Below are 18,520 nucleotides of genomic sequence, written 5' to 3'. Positions count from 1 at the left end.
TAAATTGAATTTAGATGGTTTGTATGATGAAACCCTCTTAACTCTGCATCATAACATTGGTACTAAACATAGTTTAGTAAATGAACGTCCTGCTTTCTTGTGGCATAGACTTTTAGGTCACATTTCTAGAGAAAGAATGGAAAGATTAATAAAAAATGAAATTCTTCCAAATCTAAATTTTACGGATCTAAATATTTGTGTGAATTGTATTAAAGGAAAACAAACAAAACATACAAAGAAAGGAGCTACAAGAAGCACTCAGCTTCTTGAAATTGTGCATACCGATATATGTGGACCTTTTGATGTCAATTCTTTCGGAAAGGAAAAATACTTCATTACCTTTATAGGTGACTATTCACGTTATGGTTATGTCTATCTATTGCATGAGAAATCTCAAGCAGTCGATGCCTTAGAAATTTACTTGAATGAAGTAGAAAGGCAATTAGACAAAAAAGTGAAAGTTGTAATATCTGATAGAGGTGGTGAGTATTATGGAAGATATAATGAAACTGGGCAACACCCAGGTCCATTTGCTAAACTTCTTCAGAAACATAGCATTTGTGCTCAATATACAATGCCAGGTACATGATGAAGGCTTTTCGCAACCCACCACTTGGCAAGTGAACCAAGTTTCGAAGTAGTATTCAAATATCGTCCTCAGGGATTTGAGTGTTTAGTAATTCTTGCTCTAATAATTTAAATGAGAATGTTGTTATAATTGCAAATGAGTAAAGAAAGAGTAGAACAACACAATAAAATAAACGTAGTAAAGACAATGATTAAGAAACAAGGATTAGTTCAGAAGTACTTGCTAACTCGTAGATCTTCTTAAAATAAATGCGATTCTAATTTCATTATTTCCACGTTCATTAAGTAATCCAACAAGATTCCTCAAGGTTGAATCCTAAAGTCATTAAGCTCAAAACATGATTCCTCTATGTTTTAAGTTTAACACTTCGCATTAAGAACAAAGACTTGAACAATGTGACTAACCAAATCAAGTCTATTCCTAGAACAAGAAATGATTAGGTGCAAGATTCAGTTCGGGTTTTCGAAAACGTTTTCCAACTGGATTCAAAAGCCAAAAATCATACAACGGGTGATCAAGCCGATATAAGCATTAAGGGAAGAATCAAGCGCTGCATTAGCTGTGGCAACTCCTTCAAGCTTAAGGAACCTCCAGCGCTGCAGTTGTGAAGCCACAGCTATGGCTGTGGATCTCTGGAGTTTTTGCTGGGTCCTGGGTACTCCATGGCTTTAGCTTTGAGTTCACAGCTTTAGCTTCAACTCTCTGGAGCTTCAAATTGTATTTCAGATTTCCACAGCTCAAGCTCCAGATCCACAGCTGTAGCTTCAAGTCTCTGGAACAAAAAACGAGCATTCCAGATTTCCACAACTATAGCTGCAGAACCACAGCTATAGCTGCAAGTTTCTGACCTTCACAATTTCTCCCCAGATTTCCACAGCTCGAGCTCCAGATCCACAGCTATGGCTGTGGATCTCTGCCTTCCTAAAAAACCTGCAAAAAATGAGGAAATTCCTTAAGATTTTGCTACTACTCCTCTACTCTTTTAGTATAACTTGATTCTTTAAATAAAGGGGGGTAAATTAACATATATACTATCTACAATTACCAAAAAGAGTACCAAAAGTTGAGTGCAAATCATGCATAAAAGACACTCAACAGTACACCACAACAAAATGGTATATCAGAAAGGCGTAATAGAACATTAATGGATATGGTTAGGAGTATGTTAAGTGTAGACATCCAATCTCGTCCGGAGGCATACAAACAACAGGATAGGACATCAGAGGGCCCAAAAGCCAAATACACTATTTTTAGTGGGCCGGAACGGGCCGTTCCCAAGTCTGGAACGGGCCGTTCTTGAATTGGAACGGGCCTTTCTGAGGCTCCTAAAAGGCCTAAAAATTGTAGGTTGGAACGGGCCGTTCTAGACTAGAACGGGCCGTTCCAAACCAATCAAAGGGCCTAAAAAACTTGACTTGGAACAGGTCGTTCCTAGACCAGAACAGGCCGTTCTCATTTCAGAACGGCCCGTTCTCATTTCAGAATGGGCCGTTCTCATTTCAGAACAGGCCGTTCTGGTTTTCTGGAACTGGTCGTTCTGATTTCAGAATGAGCCGTTCTAGGGTTCAAAATTAATACATAACATTCAGATCTGGAACGGGCCGTTCCGAATCCAAAACGGGCCGTTCCGGCCCACATCTGATGCCTATAAATAAGAAATCTCGGGCACAGTTCAAAGGACCCCAAAAATTTCGTCCAGCACTCCTTAGAGCTCGAAATTTCTTTTTTTTTCTCTCTCTCTCTCTCTTCTATTGTATTTCTTGAGTATTGTGAGACATATGTAGTGTGAAAGGTTGCCACAAAGCACCTAGATTTTCCATATCTGAAGATCTAACAAAGCTTGCCACGAGATATTTTATTTAATCTTCTTCTCTCTATTTTATTTCTTATTTTTAATATACATTGTTATAATAAGAGCAATCACGTAGACGTTTTAGGATCAATCGTGTAATTTAAATTTCAAGCATGTAAATAGTGATTCATAAAGGGGATCTAATATTTAATTTATTATTTTTTATAACATTAACTTCATCATAAGGTACCGATTGAGGGCACTGTAGGGGTGCTTAATACCTTCCCTACACATAACCGACCCCCGAACTCAATTCTAGTTATCAAGGTCATTATTGAAATTTTAAAAACCTTTTCTTTTTCCAATGTTTTGAGTAAAACATTGGTGGCGACTCCAAGAACCTATTTTCAAAACCATTAATTAAGGATTAGTCTGGTGTCCGGGCATTCCTTAATTGATGAGATCTTTAAAGGGATGTCTAAACCATAGGTCGCGAGATCGGAAATTTTCGGGTTGCGACATTAAGTAATTCAACTTTACCCATATATTTGTGGATGTATGCCTTGAAAACTGCCATGTATTTGTTAAACAGGGTTTTTAGTAAGGCAGTTTCAAAGACACCTTTTGAATTGTGGACTGGTAGGACACCTAGTTTAAGGCACCTACATGTTTGGGGTTGTCCGGCAGAAATAAGGATTTATAATCCACAAGAAAAGAAACTGGATGTAAGAACAATCAGTGGATATTTCATTGGTTATCCAGAAAAATCAAAGGGGTATATGTTTTATTATCCTAATCATAATATGAGAATTGTTGAAACTGGAAATGCAAGGTTCATTGAAAATGGTAAAGTTAGTGGGAGTACAATTCCACAGAAAGTGGAAGTCAAAGAAGTTAGAATGCAAGTTCCTTTGACTTATGCCTCTAGCAATAAAGTGTTCCTCTAATTGTTGTGTCAAACAACAATGAAGAAGAACAACACAATAATGAACCCATGATTCATAATGAACCTATTGTAGAACAACCACAAGAAATAGAATTAAGAATGTCACAAAGAGAGAAAAGACCAGCTATTTCAAATGACTATATGGTATATCTACATGAGTTAGAAACTGACTCAAGTATTAATGAGAATGATCCAGTTTCGTTTTCACAAGCTGTAAGTTGTGATAATTCTGAAAAATGGTTAAATGCCATGAAAGAAGAATTAAAATCCATGGAACAAAATGATGGTTGGGACCTTGTAGAATTGTCAGAAGGTTGCAAGAGAGTTGGTTGTAAGTGAGTCTTTAAGACTAAACGTGACTCTGATGGCAACCTTGAAAGGTACAAGGCTAGACTTGTTGCTAAGGATTTTACTAAAAAAGATGGCATTGATTACAAAGAGACTTTTTCATCCGTCTCACGAAAAGATTCCTTTAAAATTATTATGGGAGGATAAAAGAGGGTTGAGAATTGGAAGGTTTTTTGGGGTGATTATGATGGTGAGGGTTAAGCCTGCAAGGGCCAAGTGATGAGTGAGATCGAGAAGTGCGAGAATGTGACCCTATGCTGGATATGGGAACACCAGGATGTGAACTTTGGACATGGTGTGTGTTGTGTGCGAATTACAAGATGAGTTCATTCGGAAACAATTTGGACTTCATTTATGACCTACGAAATGAGCTATAGCGTACTAGTGTCTTGGTCTTCGTCAACGACAGTGGGGACATGCTCCCACGAAATTATTGACCTCTTTTATTATTCAATCAATTGTTGATGATCAACACTGTTCACTTCTTCTTCACTCCTTTCCCTTGAAATATGTTTTCTGATTTTGAGGAAAAACTTGATAGTTTTGAGTAAATAGAAATACAAGTACAATAAGAACTTCTCTAATACTCCCACTAAACCTATAAATAAGGAAAAAAATGTTTAAATTTTCTATTGAAATATAAATAAATTTCAACAAAGTCAACCATATTTAACATTTTTAACCTAAAAATACTCTTAGAATAATAAATGAAAATATTGTATATGAATGACATAAGGATATTTTACATAATATAGTATATATTTTATGTGAAATTAAATATATTTAATGAATTTTTTAATCACGTGAAATTAGTTATTTTTTCTTATATATAAGTTCGAACGCATAAATGATAAATTTTTTACTTATAAACTTATAAGTAATAAAGAGTTGTCAAAAAAATTAATTAAACATGAGTAGATCATTGATAAAAAGTATGTACATTTATTGTTGTCCAGCATAGATAGTTGGACGTTCAAGAGATAAAAAGAAAAGGGAAAAAAAATTATAACCAAACATATTCAATCACTTTTAATACTTTATTTTTATTATATTTAATGTTATTATAATTACATTTTAAATGATCATAGAAAACTAATAATCTTGTTCAGATTTTTGTTACTTTATACCGCTTGTTTTTGGGCCAAAAGTGTTATAATCCTAAAGCCCAACACGCATAGGCTATACAATTTTAATTGAAGGTAAAGAATAATTTTGACCAACATCCACCATTAGTCCTATATACTTCTAATTTAAGGCAAAGAATGATCAATATATAAAACCAACACACATGGCCCAAAATGTCTTCTCTAAATAGGTTACATAACATGTTCACATCTTCCTCCAAGTATATATTATATACTTCTAAGTTCTATCCACCAGCCAACCTAATCCTGAGCACAATACCATGCATTTTCTATTTGAATGTCATTTCATCAGTATATAGACCAGTAATCAACAATCAATAATTCTAACAAATGATAAACTCTGAAAAAGCCTATTTCAAGACCTAATTATATTTTCTCCAATTCCAGTGTCTATTTCATACATCCTTAATCAAACAATTAAGAAGATTGATGTTAACTATGATTAATTCTGCCATATTAATAATACCACCGATCACCATATAAGAATTAGCATCTCGTAAATTTAAGGGGTGCAACAGAGAAAATAACACATAACATGATTATATGCAAACCATGACTTACAATTATGAGTTTTTTAGTTTCTTGTATAAATAAGAGCACACTCAACGAACCTAATTCCTATCTTGTAGGGATCATAATAGCAATTAAGTTAGGCTTAACAGAGCAATTAAGTATTTAGAATTTTGGATTAGCGTTAACCAAATTAATGAAAATACTAACTCGATAAGAGTTGCAAAATGACATATGAACTCGCAATTTACAAAGTCAAAGACAACTTGTGAATGGGCAAACAGCATGTCTTGAACACAAGTAGAGTGGTGAAGTGCAGAAGCATGAAGAGCAACGGAGGGGCTAGAGCAAAGTGAAATGTGAACATCGACACCTTGCATACTCATATTCATACACGTGAATACTAATAGAATAAAAGAATTTTTTCTGAATAAAACTTGATTTGAAATAAATAAATAATTATAAACATTTATAAGTATAGAGCATACATATTTGATTTCAAATTAAAACAAATTCAAAACATAAATGTATCCAAAATAATAACCAAACCATAATGATTGTTCAAAAATAATATGTGAATCCAAGAATTCACATTCTATCAGAGTTTTACCCATAAATACAATAAGGCCTAAGCCTCAATGCTACTAGCATCATCATCTTAATGATCCTTTTGCAAAACATACATAAAAATAACAAGTAGAGTAAGAAAGTGCGATATGTCTCACTTTGCCTCCTGGTGTGAGATAAGGTTAAGAAGCCACACATATAACATAGCATATGACATATACAATTAATATTGAGAATGTAAAAAAAATATATATCAAAATTACCATAACAACAAAGACATATCAAAACACATAATCATGAGCAGTTATAATTTACACACTTAATGCAATTGGATACAAACTTATCTAAATCTACACTACAAAAAAAACACAATTTAGCGACCTACAAAATTGGTCTCTATTTTATATATTTTGGTTGCAATTTGATTCAGCAACCGAATTAGCAACTGTTACATTCTGTTGCTAAAAGCCTGGTCGTTGTTGATAACAACGACCGATTTTTTGCGTCGTCGCTAATTAATGTTAAGTGATTTCTTCCGATATGGCAAGCGAACCAATTGCACAAGTAGTAAGTAGAAGTAATAGTCGTTCTTCCCAAAGGACTTGAGTAATACAATGGCAATATGTGGAATTAAAGCTAATATAGACTAAAGAATGATTTCATATTTGATGGATTGTAATTGTTAAGTTAAAAAGAGCAAATGAACTAAAGTGAACTTTCATCAAACACTTGGAATGCGGTTTTGAAAATTAACTTATATGAATGAAATGTTAGGGTTAGATTTCACCAACTTTAATCTCATGCATAAGAAACATTCCTTCCCATTCAAACATTAATACTATCCCACTAATTTACTCTAGTTCCAATTCCTTGGTTAAAAGAGCCTAAGTTTCATTATGAAATATCAATCCCTTGAATACTTCAATAAATCCACTTGCATTAAGTAAAAGGGCTCCAAACAACAAGTAAATCATGTTCCATTCCTAGACACAAGTTTACTAGGTACCACATTCTCAAACAAGATTAGCAATGATATTCCCACACCAAAAGTAATCACAAATCATGTAATAGTTGTTCATTCCATACAAGCGTTAAGCACAAGAACATGATACTAACATTTGAACGAAGAAGATATATATATATATATTCAAACAAGTTACATGAGAGTCAAGTTGGTTACATCTAACCCCAACAAAGGGGTTTTAGCAATCCATGTCCATGAGATTAGCAAGATACATCAAAAGAGGAAGAATGGAAGAAAACCAATGAGAAACAATGGTGAAGAGGTGAGCCCTAGCTTTTCCCTTTGACCTGTACTTCGCTCCTCCTTTGGTCCCTCCTTCCAGATTATCCCCTTTCGCGCTCAGCCAGAAATTATATCAAGCCATGCAACTCTTTAAGTGACGCGCTCAGCGCGCTACGATACGCGCTTGGCGCATGACGGGAGGCACGTCGAGCGCGTGATTGAACACGCCCAGCGCGATGCCAAATCTCCATCAACTCAGCCTGATCTATTACGCTGAGCGAGCTGAGATATGGGCTCAGCGCGAGTCTACTGAAAATGCCAGCTAGCATCACTGGAGTTCAATCGAGCTTCTTCTCTTTGACATGACTTCTTCCCACATGATTACCTATCCAAAAAATCACAAAATGAGGATTAAATATGTATAACCCTGTATGTGTAACCAAAGTGTCTTTACTTATAAAAGAGAAGTTAAATTGAGGATTACATAAGTCAAAAGTTAGAAAAGAGTTGAATGTGTTAACAAATTTGGTACTAGAATGTAAGTAAAAATTAACATTATCAACTCTCCCAAACTTAGAACTTTGCTTGTCCTCAAGCAAAAGGTAACTTGTTAGTACAAAAAAAATCACTTCATCAACAAAGACAGACTACTTGAGAATGTGGTGCAATTCACTCAAAAATCAGATATGTAAGCTTCCTCTCAAACTTAGTCTCTCGAGGGAAATGAAATTCCCTGCCAAACATCCACTATGGTGCTCACAATGCAAGAATGACAAGGATGTACTTAATTTTTTTACAAAAAACTAACCACCATGGCCAAATAGATGTATTGATCAGCCCACAAATTCAACCTCACTAGGAAAAGTGTTTCACTCAAGCACATCGGTGTTTAGGGAATGTGTTTGTCCCTCTACCAACTCTAATGCCACCCAATTTAACTTTGCTTTTCGTTTCAACAAGTTCAAGAGACTATATTAGCATGCATACATCACAAGGATTCTCTCGAGGTTGTGCAGGAGATCTGGCTAAGGTAAAAATTCAGGTTCTTTGGGTATAAACAATTGTATTGAGCTAGGAGAGCAAATGAATAATCATTGATTCCAACTCCACCCCCTTTCTCTCTAATGAATGATTCCAGCCAGCAATGTACAACTCTGATGTTTTTTTGTTTTGTTTTTTTTTTTTTTGAATGAAGAAGAAGGCATAAAATGAACTAGAGTTTTCTCCTTTTTCTCCAAGCTTACCCTGAAAGTGACTTCCTCCAAACTTGAATTACATCCCAATGATCATACCATTTGCTCTTAATCTCAACATAAGGTGTTAAAGTGGTTTCATCATAAGGTTTAGGATTATAAGAAGGCCAGTATTATGTAAGCTCAAAGGAGGTTTGCAATGGTTGATATTTTCAACAGGGTTGGCTTTTTCTTGGCTTAACAAACTATGGACAATAGGGAACATGATTTTTGATCATTTATACACAAGCAAACAAAGCTCTCAACACAGAAATTCAAGCAAAGTCAATTGAGTGTCAAAAGAACGGTTCTCACAAGAATAAACTCTGAAGCTCTTAATCTCACCCGGTTCAATTTATATAATTCACAGGCTGTCCTACTTTGCCACAGTCCTTAATCACAAGTAAAACAAGCACTTACAACCATGTCATCCAAAACATAAGCACAACCACAATTATCAGTTCAACAGAAATATGCCATTCACTCAAAAGATGTCAAGATTTGAAGCAGCAATAACACAACTGATTCATCATGAAATGCAACACCAATCTCAAGTAAACTGTCAAAGTATCCAAAGTAACTGATATAGGAGAAAATACGATGCAAGAAAAATAAAGATGGAAATAGTAAGAAAAATAGATAAGAACAAAAAATGAGCAGGCCATCCCCCAAAATATGTGGTTGCTCCTCTCCACAAATGCCTCGATCATCAAACGGGCACCGACTCAGAAGACTTCGTGGCCTCGTCATCAATAATAGCATCAGCAGCTGCAATATCAGAAGCGGTAGGCATTTCTTCATCAACTCCAACATCCGTTCCTAAGGAATCAAATGTACTCAAGGGCTCTACTCTAATGGCTTCCTCAGAACTCTGAAGCTCTGGATCCACAGTGTTAGCAGGAATAGGGTCTCTGGCAGCCTCTCTCTCAATCTCTACATCAGGTTGCACCGCTGGTTCTGTATCAGCTGCTCTATCTCCAAAAACTGCTACTGGCTCTCCTCCTCCCTCTTCAGAAATAGCCTGGACCCTAGGCCAAGTAGTGGCATTGTCAAATTCTGCCATAGAGTAGGGGAATTGCAAATCAGGAGCGGTGATAGCAGCAAGGGCCCTAATAGTATCCATAATCATCCGCTGTGCCCAAAAAATCATCTGCATAGTTGTATCAAGAACAACAGGACTAACCACTGTTGCCTGTTGTGATGGGACCTCAGGGACCTAGTGCTTAGGAGGAGGTATCTCGGGGGCCTGTGGAGCCTGGGGCTGAGGAAGAGGTATCTCAAGGGCCTCTGCCTGTGGTGGAACCTCTGGTGCAGCAGTTGGGGCTTCCCCTTCATGAAAGGGAGGAGATAACTAACAATGAGCACTAACATATCTGGCGTCTATAGACTGACGTGGTCGCTCAAATGGCCCCACTGATGTGTCAACTCCTGCCCTCCTGCATAGATGTGTGATCAATGAAGGGTGCCCTAATTTGGCATTGCTGATTGTAGAATCAGCACAACTCTGGATTTCCTCCGCGATAAGGGTTCCCAGATCTATCCTTTTCCCAAAGAGGATGTTGAACAGAATATAGGATCTGTTAAGATGGATATCAGAAGCATGATCAACTGGGGCCAAGTTGGAATGAATCAAAGTCATCCAAATCTTGGCCACTGGCAGGAGGTTAGTCCTCTTTATGTGTAATGGGAGGCCTTGAGTACTCTGGTGAAAATATGCCTCCCTCTCTGCACACTGCCTCCTCAATCTGAGTGTGCCTGATATCAGATGGCATCCTAGTAGTTAAAAACTAAGAGTACTCACAATGCTGTCCAGGCTCAAGAGTAGTGCGGAGAAACTCGTTGATTGTGGCAGGGGTAAAGGAAATGGAATGACCCCTCACATAGCTAGTGTAAGTGGCTGGAGCATCATCATCAATGGTTACTGCATTTGCATAGAACTCCCGAACAATAGCAATGTTAGCTGGTTCTAGATAAGAGCCTAGCCTTTCCCACCTTCTCCTGGTGTACTCAGCTACAAACTCCGAAGCCTTTTCTGGCTTGAGAGACACCCTCCTCTCCATCAAAAATTTCCTTCGCTCCATTGAAGAGAACTGCTTTTCATGTTTTTTCGTGAGGAAACGATCAGAGTACACCTACCCCTTTCTCTTTGAAGGTCTGCTGCTTTGGCCTTCAGAGGGGTTTCTTTTCCACTTGGTTGTCATCCTAACAGATAAGAGAAGTTAATCACCAAAATGTGGAGAATAATACAAAAGAAAATAAACAAAATGGATGGCCGCGCTGAGCGCGTTTAGGAGCGCGCTGAGCTTAGAAGGAAAACAGCCTTTTCTGCCTGAAATGCGCTGGGCGCAATAGCAAACGCACTTAGCGCAAAAGGCATAATGCCTCTCTGCTTGATGAGCGCTTGGCTCAAGGGCAAGCGCGCTGCGCGCATATAACAAAACCACAAAACATACAAATTGTAGTGCACTGAGCGCAAGAGGGAGCGCGTCGTGCGTGCTGCAAGTTATCTTCCATAAAGAAAAAGACGCGCTGAGCGCGTACTCATCCCGCTCAGCGCGCTGTTAACTTTCAAACCCAAAAATTAACTAAAGCAACATGAAAACAAAGAAAAACTGTGCGAGTGGACGAAAATCAATCACCCCACGCAACTAAAACCAAAAAACACTAACAAAGACGAAAATGTACAGAAAAATGAACATTGAAAGCAAAATAAAACAAAAAGCGATTGAGAAACATTACTTGATTGGGCAGATTGAGAGCAAGAATGTGTTATGTAGGCTGAGAAGAAGAAAAAAGTAGTGTAGAAAGGTGTAAAGAGGGTTAGGGTTTTGGCGCGAGAGAGAATGTGAAGGAGAAGAGTGAATGGGTACCAAATGAAGTCCCTTCCCTCTCGCGCCCCTTCAAATTCGTAAAGTACGCGCTCGGCGCGAGTGGGAGTGCACTTAGCGCGTTGGGACGTTTTGAATTCCTCTTAACACAGGAGGATGCGCTGAGCGAGAAAGGATACGCGCTGAGCGCGGTCTTGGCAGAGACTTGTGCCCAAAAACTTGACAAATTGCGCTTGGCGAGCAAGACGTCGCGCTGAGCGCGGTCTTGGCAGAGACTCGTGCCCAAAAACTTGACAGATTGCGCTGAGCGCACTAGGAAACGCGCTTGGCGAGCTCTTGGCAGAGACTTTTGGTAAAAATCTTTACCAATTGCGCTGGGCGAGCAGGGTGGCGCGCTTGGGGCCTTGGAGACAGAGGCTCCCCACTTTTATTCGCTTAGCGTGCTCAGTAGCGCGCTTGGCGCGAAGAAAACAATGAGCTCCAGTGGTGTCCATGCTAGGCGCGATAACCTGCGCACTGTGCGCGAGTTTTAGTTTATCCCAATTTCCCTATGTCCCTAAAACTGAGTTTCTAATCCTTTCCCTTTTGCGAAAAATTGAATCCTACTCTCAAAACTACCTATAATTAGTGCATACAAGATGTATCTATAATGTTTCTCAGTCTAGACTAATACCTACCATCCTAACAATGCAAAACACCAGTCAAACTAACATACATGCAAAACTAGAAGAAAACTTGAACAAATAAAATTTCAGATCATCTGGATTGCCTTCCAGGAAGCGCTTGTTTAGCGTCACGAGCTTGACGACCTTTTTGGTTCACTACGGGTCGCTAAGCTCAAGCTTAGCAATCAGCCTTTCAAAATCTCCACCAAGATAAGGCTTCAATCGCTGCCCATTAACCATCCAACTTCTTTTGGAAGCAAGGTCTTCAATTTCAACTGCTCCATAGGGCTTAACTTCCTTGATAACAAAGGGTCCGGACCATTTAGATCGAAGTTTTCCAGGGAACAATTTCAACCTGGAGTTAAATAAAAGTACGGATTGGCCTGGTCAGAAATACCTCTTTAAGATTTTCTTATCATGATAAGCTTTCACCCGTTCTTTGTACTGCCTTGAGGACTGATAAGCATTGAGTCTCATTTCCTCTAATTCATGAAGCTGTGACTTTCTCTTCTCCCCACAAGACTTCAGGTCAAAATTTAGCAGTTTCAATGCCCAGAAGGCTTTGTGTTCCAGCTCCACCAGGAGGTGACATGCCTTTCCATACACCAAATGGAATGGTGAGAGAGATGTTGGTGTCTTAAAAGCTGTTCTATATGCCCATAAAGCCTCGTCAAGTTTGCTAGCCCAATCTTTTCTAGAAGTGGCAACTGTCTTTTCTAGAATTCTCTTGATTTCTCTATTAGACACTTCTGCTTGCCAATTGGTCTGAGGGTGGTAAGTTGTTGCCACTTTATGTCTCAACCCATAATGTTCTAAGGCCTTCTTGAGCTGAGCATTGCAAAAATGAGATCCTCCATCACTGATCAGAACTCTGGGTGTACCAAACCTGCAGAAAATATTCTTCTTAAGGAATTTGATTACTGTTTTAGCATCCACTTTTTGTGTTGGGATAGCCTCTACCCATCTAGATACATATTCCACTGCCAGAAGGATGTACTCATTGGAAAATGAAGTTGGTAAAGGGCCTATAAAGTCAATCCCCCAGCAATCAAAGACTTCCACTTCTTGAATGTTCTGCAATGGCATCTCATGTCTCTTGGAGATATTTCCACTCCTTTGACAGCTATCACATCTCTGTACATATCCATAGGCATCCTTGAATAAGTTAGGCCAAAAGAACCCAGACTGGAGGACCTTAACTGCTGTCCTTTCCCCATTAAAATGACCCCTGTAAGGTGAGTTGTGGCAATGCCAGAGAATGTCTTTGGCCTCCTCTTTTGTAACACACCGTCTCAACAAATTGTCAGCCCCAATCTTGAACAAATGAGGATCATCCCACACATACAACTTGGCATCATTAATCATTTTTTTTCTTTGGTGCCAATTTAGATCTTCAGGGATGACTCCAGCAGCTTTAAAATTAGCCATGTCTGCAAACCATGGCCTTTCTTGGATTGACAAGAGTTTTTCATCTGGGAATTCCTCTGATAGCTCTGGTTCTAGTGTAGTCACCTCATTGTTCACTAGTCGAGAGAGATGGTCTGCTACATTGTTTTCACAGCCTTTCTTGTCCTTGATTTCTAAATCGAACTCCTACAACAAAAGTATCCACCTTATTAGCCTAGGTTTGGAGTCAGACTTAGTTAACAAATATTTAATTGCAACATGATCAGTGAAAGCAATAATTTTTGAACCAATCAGATACGCTCTGAATTTTTCCAGTGCATATACTATGGCAAGAAGTTCTTTTTCAGTAGTAGCATAATTAGTTTGAGTGTCATTTAAAACTTTACTTGCATAGTGTATTACATGGAAAACTTTCTCTTTTCTTTGACCTAGCACTGCTCCTATAGCATAATCACTGGCATCACACATAAGTTCAAAACCAAACTACCAGTTAGGAGCAGTGATCACTGGTGCAGAAATGAGTTTGTTTTTCAAGGTCTCAAAAGTAGATAAACAATTTGCATCAAATTTAAACGGGGTATCCTTATTTAGCAAGTTGCTCAATAGTTTTGCAATCTTGGAGAAATCCTTGATGAATCTCCTGTAGAACCCAGCATGTCCTAAGAAGCTTCTGATTCCTTTAACGTTGATTGGTGGGGGTAATTTCTCAATGACTTCAATTTTGGCTTTGTCCACCTCAATCCCCCTGCAAGAAATCTTGTGGCCTAAGACAATGCCTTCAGTCACCATGAAGTGACATTTCTCCCAATTGAGCACCAGATTGGTTTCCACACACCGCTTCAGTGCGGTGTCTAAATTGCCCAAGCAAGTATCAAAAGAAGACCCAAAAACTGAGAAGTCATCCATGAAAACTTCAATGCATTTTTCCACCAAGTCAGAGAAGATACCAAGCATGCACTGTTGAAATGTAGCTGGAGCATTACATAACCCAAATGGCATTTTCTTATAAGCAAAAACACCAAAAGGGCATGTGAAGGCTATTTTCTCTTGATCTTCTAGATCCACTGCAATCTGATTATAACCTGAATATCCATCCAGAAAACAATAGTATGCTTGCCCCGCTAACCATTCCAACATTTGATCCATGAAGGGCAAAGGGAAGTGATCTTTTCTTGTGGCTTTGTTCAATTTCCTGTAGTCTATACACATCCTCCAACCTGCGACAGTCCTTGTGGGGATCAATTCATTTTTTTCATTGTGGATTACAGTCATTCCACCCTTCTTGGGAACTACTTGCACAGGACTGACCCACGCACTGTCTGAGATAGGATAGATCATCCCTGCCTCCAACAATTTTTGAACTTCCTTCTTTACAACTTCTTTCATGGTTGGGTTCAAACGCCTTTGAGGTTGAGCCACAGGCCTATAGTCCTGCTCCATGTGAATTTTGTGCATGCAATAAGAGGGACTAATGCCTTTCAAATCAGATAGGGTCCAACCTATGGCTTCTCAATTCAGCTGTAACACCTCAATTAACCTCTTCTCCTCATTGTCAGAAAGGGAGCTACTGATGATGACTGGTTTGTTGTTACCCTCTTCAAGAAAAACATATTTAAGATGTGAAGGCAAAACTTTCAATTCTAACTTTTGCTCTTCAGACCTCAAACTCTCATGCAATTCTTTAAATTTTATATTTCTTTCAGGAACTTCTTTGGTTGAGTTCAAGTTCCTTAAACAAGCCTCAATTTCTTTCTCCTCTTCATCATTCAAAAACTCGAAAGCTTCAATGAGGGCTTTCTCCAAAGAGCTTTGACTATGTATTTGGCTTGAAGCGGCAAAGATCACATCATCAAGTATATCCACCCTCATACAATCATTTTTATCATTGGGGTATTGCATGGCTTCAAAGACATTGAAATTCACTTCCTCATCTTGGACTCTCACTTTTAACTTTCCATCATCCACATCAATAATAACCTTGGCGATTTTCATGAAAGGCCTACCAAGTATTAGAGGAACCACTATATCCTCTTCCATGTCCATTACCACAAAATCCACCGGGAACATGAACTTTTCCACCTTGACCAAAACATCCTCCACCACTCCATGAGGATACTTAATTGATCTATCAGCTAATTGTAATGTCATCCGAGTTGGTCTAGCCTCCAAATCTCCTATCCTTCTCATCATAGACAAGGGCATCAAGTTAATGCTGGCCCCTAAGTCCAACAAGGCTTTACCCACAGGTAGAGCACCTATGGTTACAGGGATCGTGAAACTGCCTGGATCCTTAGATTTCTAGGGTAGGGACTTCTGAATGATTGCACTACAACCGGCCTCCAACTCAATAGTTTCTTCTTCAATGAATCTTCTTTTCTTTGACAATAACTCTTTCATAAATTTAGCATAAGTTGGCATTTTCTCTAAGGCTTCTGAAAATGGAATATTAATTTGCAACCTCTTAAAAATGTCTAGAAACCTTGCAAATTGCCTCTCTTTGTCTTTTCTTGAAGGAGCATGTGGGTATGGAAGATTCTTTGTAGGTGGGGCTTTCCTAACTTCCTTCTTAATCTCTTTTTTCTTTTTCTCTATTTCTCCACTCACTCTCTTATTCTCCACCTCTTCCACTACACTCTCATCATTGTCTTCTGCCCCGCTATTTTCTTTCATCACATTTTCTTGTCTATCATTTTGATTATTCTCTCCAAACTTCTTCCCACTTCTTGTAGACACAACCTTACAATGCTCCTTGGGATTTGTTTGTGTATTAGCGGAGAAAGATCCACTCTACTGGTCTGCTAACTGTTTGGCCAATTGTCCCACTTGCACCTCCAAATTTTTAATTGAAGCATCTATATTCTTTTGGTTTTGAAGGGATAATTGCATAAATTGCTGCAATGTATCTTCTAGTTTGGTAGTTCTTTCATACAACGGTGGGTATTGTTGTTGTGGAGAGTGAAGTCTACTACTTGATGCACCCATGTCTTGTTTCCCTCCAAATTGAGCATTATTATTTCTCCACCCTTGGTTATAAGAACTAGGATAAGGATTGTTAGAGAAATTTTGGCGTCCTTGGTTCCCCATATAGTTGAACTCTTCACCTTGGGAGCCACTAGGAGCTTGACAATTGCCATTGGAATGATCACCTCCACAAAAATCACACCGCATAACTTGTTGAGTTTGGCAAGGATTAGCATGCATGGCTTGGAGTTGTTGAGGTAATTTATCCATTTGTTGATTGAGAGCTTCAATTTGTTGAGTAAGAAGCTTATGTTGGGCTAAGAGGGCGTCTTGAGTGCTTAATTCTAATACTCCCCTCCTTTGTGCTTGACCCCTCCCATGTTGGCTTCGCAAGTCAATAGATGCCATAGACTCAATGATTGTGATAGCTTCATCGGCAGTCTTGAACAAAACAAAGCCACCAAAAGAAGCATCCAAAATCATTTTTGTTTGTGGTTGTAAACCATTGCAAAAAGTCTGAACTTGCATCTCTATATCAAAACCATGATTGGGACACTTCCTAAGCAAAGATTTATATCTCTCCCATGCCTCACATAAGGGTTCATCAACTCCTTGCACAAATGTAGCAATAACGGCCTTGGCCTCCGTATTCTTGGATGGTGGGAAGAAACGAGCCAAAAATTTTGTCTCCACATCCCTCCAACTGGTTAGACTTTGGTTGGGTTGTGACTGGAGCCAAGCCTTGGCCTTCCCAGTAGAGAGAATGGAAATAGCCTCATGAACAGAGCCTCTTCGTCATCTCCAGAAATTTCAACTGAGCCACACAACTCATAGAAGGTGTACAAATGAGTATGTGGGTCTTCATGATCTAAACCGGCAAACTGATGAGAGCTTATGAGTTGCAAGAGAGCTGGCTTCATTTAAGCAATCTTCTCATTCATAGCAGGCCTCACTATGCTAGAGAAATTTCGGGGGCTGGTATAGAGAATAGAATCCCCAATAGTTCTCCTTGGAGGTTGATTAAATGGATTATGATGCTCTTCTTTAGCCATTTCTCCTTCTGCAGCTGGATCGAAATGTTGAGTAGTGATAGTTTGAGAAGATGAAGTTTGGTGGGTGACTTGTTGATTTAGTAGCCTCTGTCTTCTTGTGTTGCTATTGTTTCTCCTAACTGTTTTCTCAATCTCTGGATCACTAAGTAAAGGTTCCGAAGAAATGACCTGTCTTGTTCGGATAGTACCCTGCATACACAGAACACACCAGATACTAGAGCAACAAGTTAGCCCACAAATAAAATAAAATAAAGTAAAATAAAATATTGGCTTACAAGAAAGAAAATTCAAGAATAAAGAATGGAGTCTAGTATAACTATAATTACACAATTGCCTTGTATTGAGACACAGGTCCCTGGCAACAGCGCCAAAAACTTGTTAAACGATTTCTTCCGATATGGCAAGCGAACCAATCGCACAAGTAGTAAGTAGAAGTAATAGTCGTTCTTCCCAAAGGACTTGAGTAATACAATGGCAATATGTGGAATTAAAGCTAATACAGACTAAAGAATGATTTCATATTTGATGGATTGTAATTGTTAAGTTAAAAAGAGCAAATGAACTAAAGTGAACTTTCATCAAACACTTGGAATGCGATTTTGAAAATTAACTTATATGAATGAAATGTTAGGGTTAGACTTCACCAACTTTAATCTCATGCATAAGAAACATTCCTTCCCATTCAAACATTAATGCTATCCCACTAATTTACTCTAGTTCCAATTCTTTGGTTAAAAGAGCCTAAGTTTCATTATAAAATATCAATCCCTTGAATACTTCAATAAATCCACTTGCATTAAGTAAAAGGGCTCCAAACAACAAGTAAATCATGTTCCATTCCTAGACACAAGTTTACTAGGTACCACATTCTCAAACAAGATTACCAATGATATTCCCACACCAAAAGTAATCACAAATCATGTAATAGTTGATCATTCCATACAAGCATTAAGCACAAGAACATGATACTAACATTTGAACGAAGAAGATATATATATATATATTCAAACAAGTTACATGAGAGTCAAGTTGGTTACATCTAACCCCAACAAAGGGGTTTTAGCAATCCATGTCCATGAGATTAGCAAGATACATCAAAAGAGGAAGAATGGAAGAAAACCAATGAGAAACAATGGTGAAGAAGTGAGCCCTAGCTTCTCCCTTTGACCTGTACTTCGCTCCTCCTTTGGTCCCTCCTTCCAGATTATTCCCTTTCGCGCTCAGCCAGAAAT

General features: G+C 38.5%; 1 non-coding gene across 1 annotated transcript; it reads left to right on the top strand.

The window, feature by feature from the left end:
• Window positions 1-16,774: 16,774 nt before the first annotated feature.
• LOC145953629 (small nucleolar RNA R71) lies at window positions 16,775-16,880 on the top strand. Its single transcript, XR_014430912.1, has one exon. It is a non-coding gene; the product is annotated as a small nucleolar RNA R71 (small nucleolar RNA).
• Window positions 16,881-18,520: the final 1,640 nt, after the last annotated feature.

This window comes from Cajanus cajan, chromosome 11, assembly GCF_000230855.2.
Source record: "Cajanus cajan strain Asha chromosome 11, NIPB_CcT2T_4, whole genome shotgun sequence".
NCBI lineage: Eukaryota > Viridiplantae > Streptophyta > Magnoliopsida > Fabales > Fabaceae > Cajanus > Cajanus cajan.
This window is presented reverse-complemented; position numbering and strand designations above follow the sequence as displayed.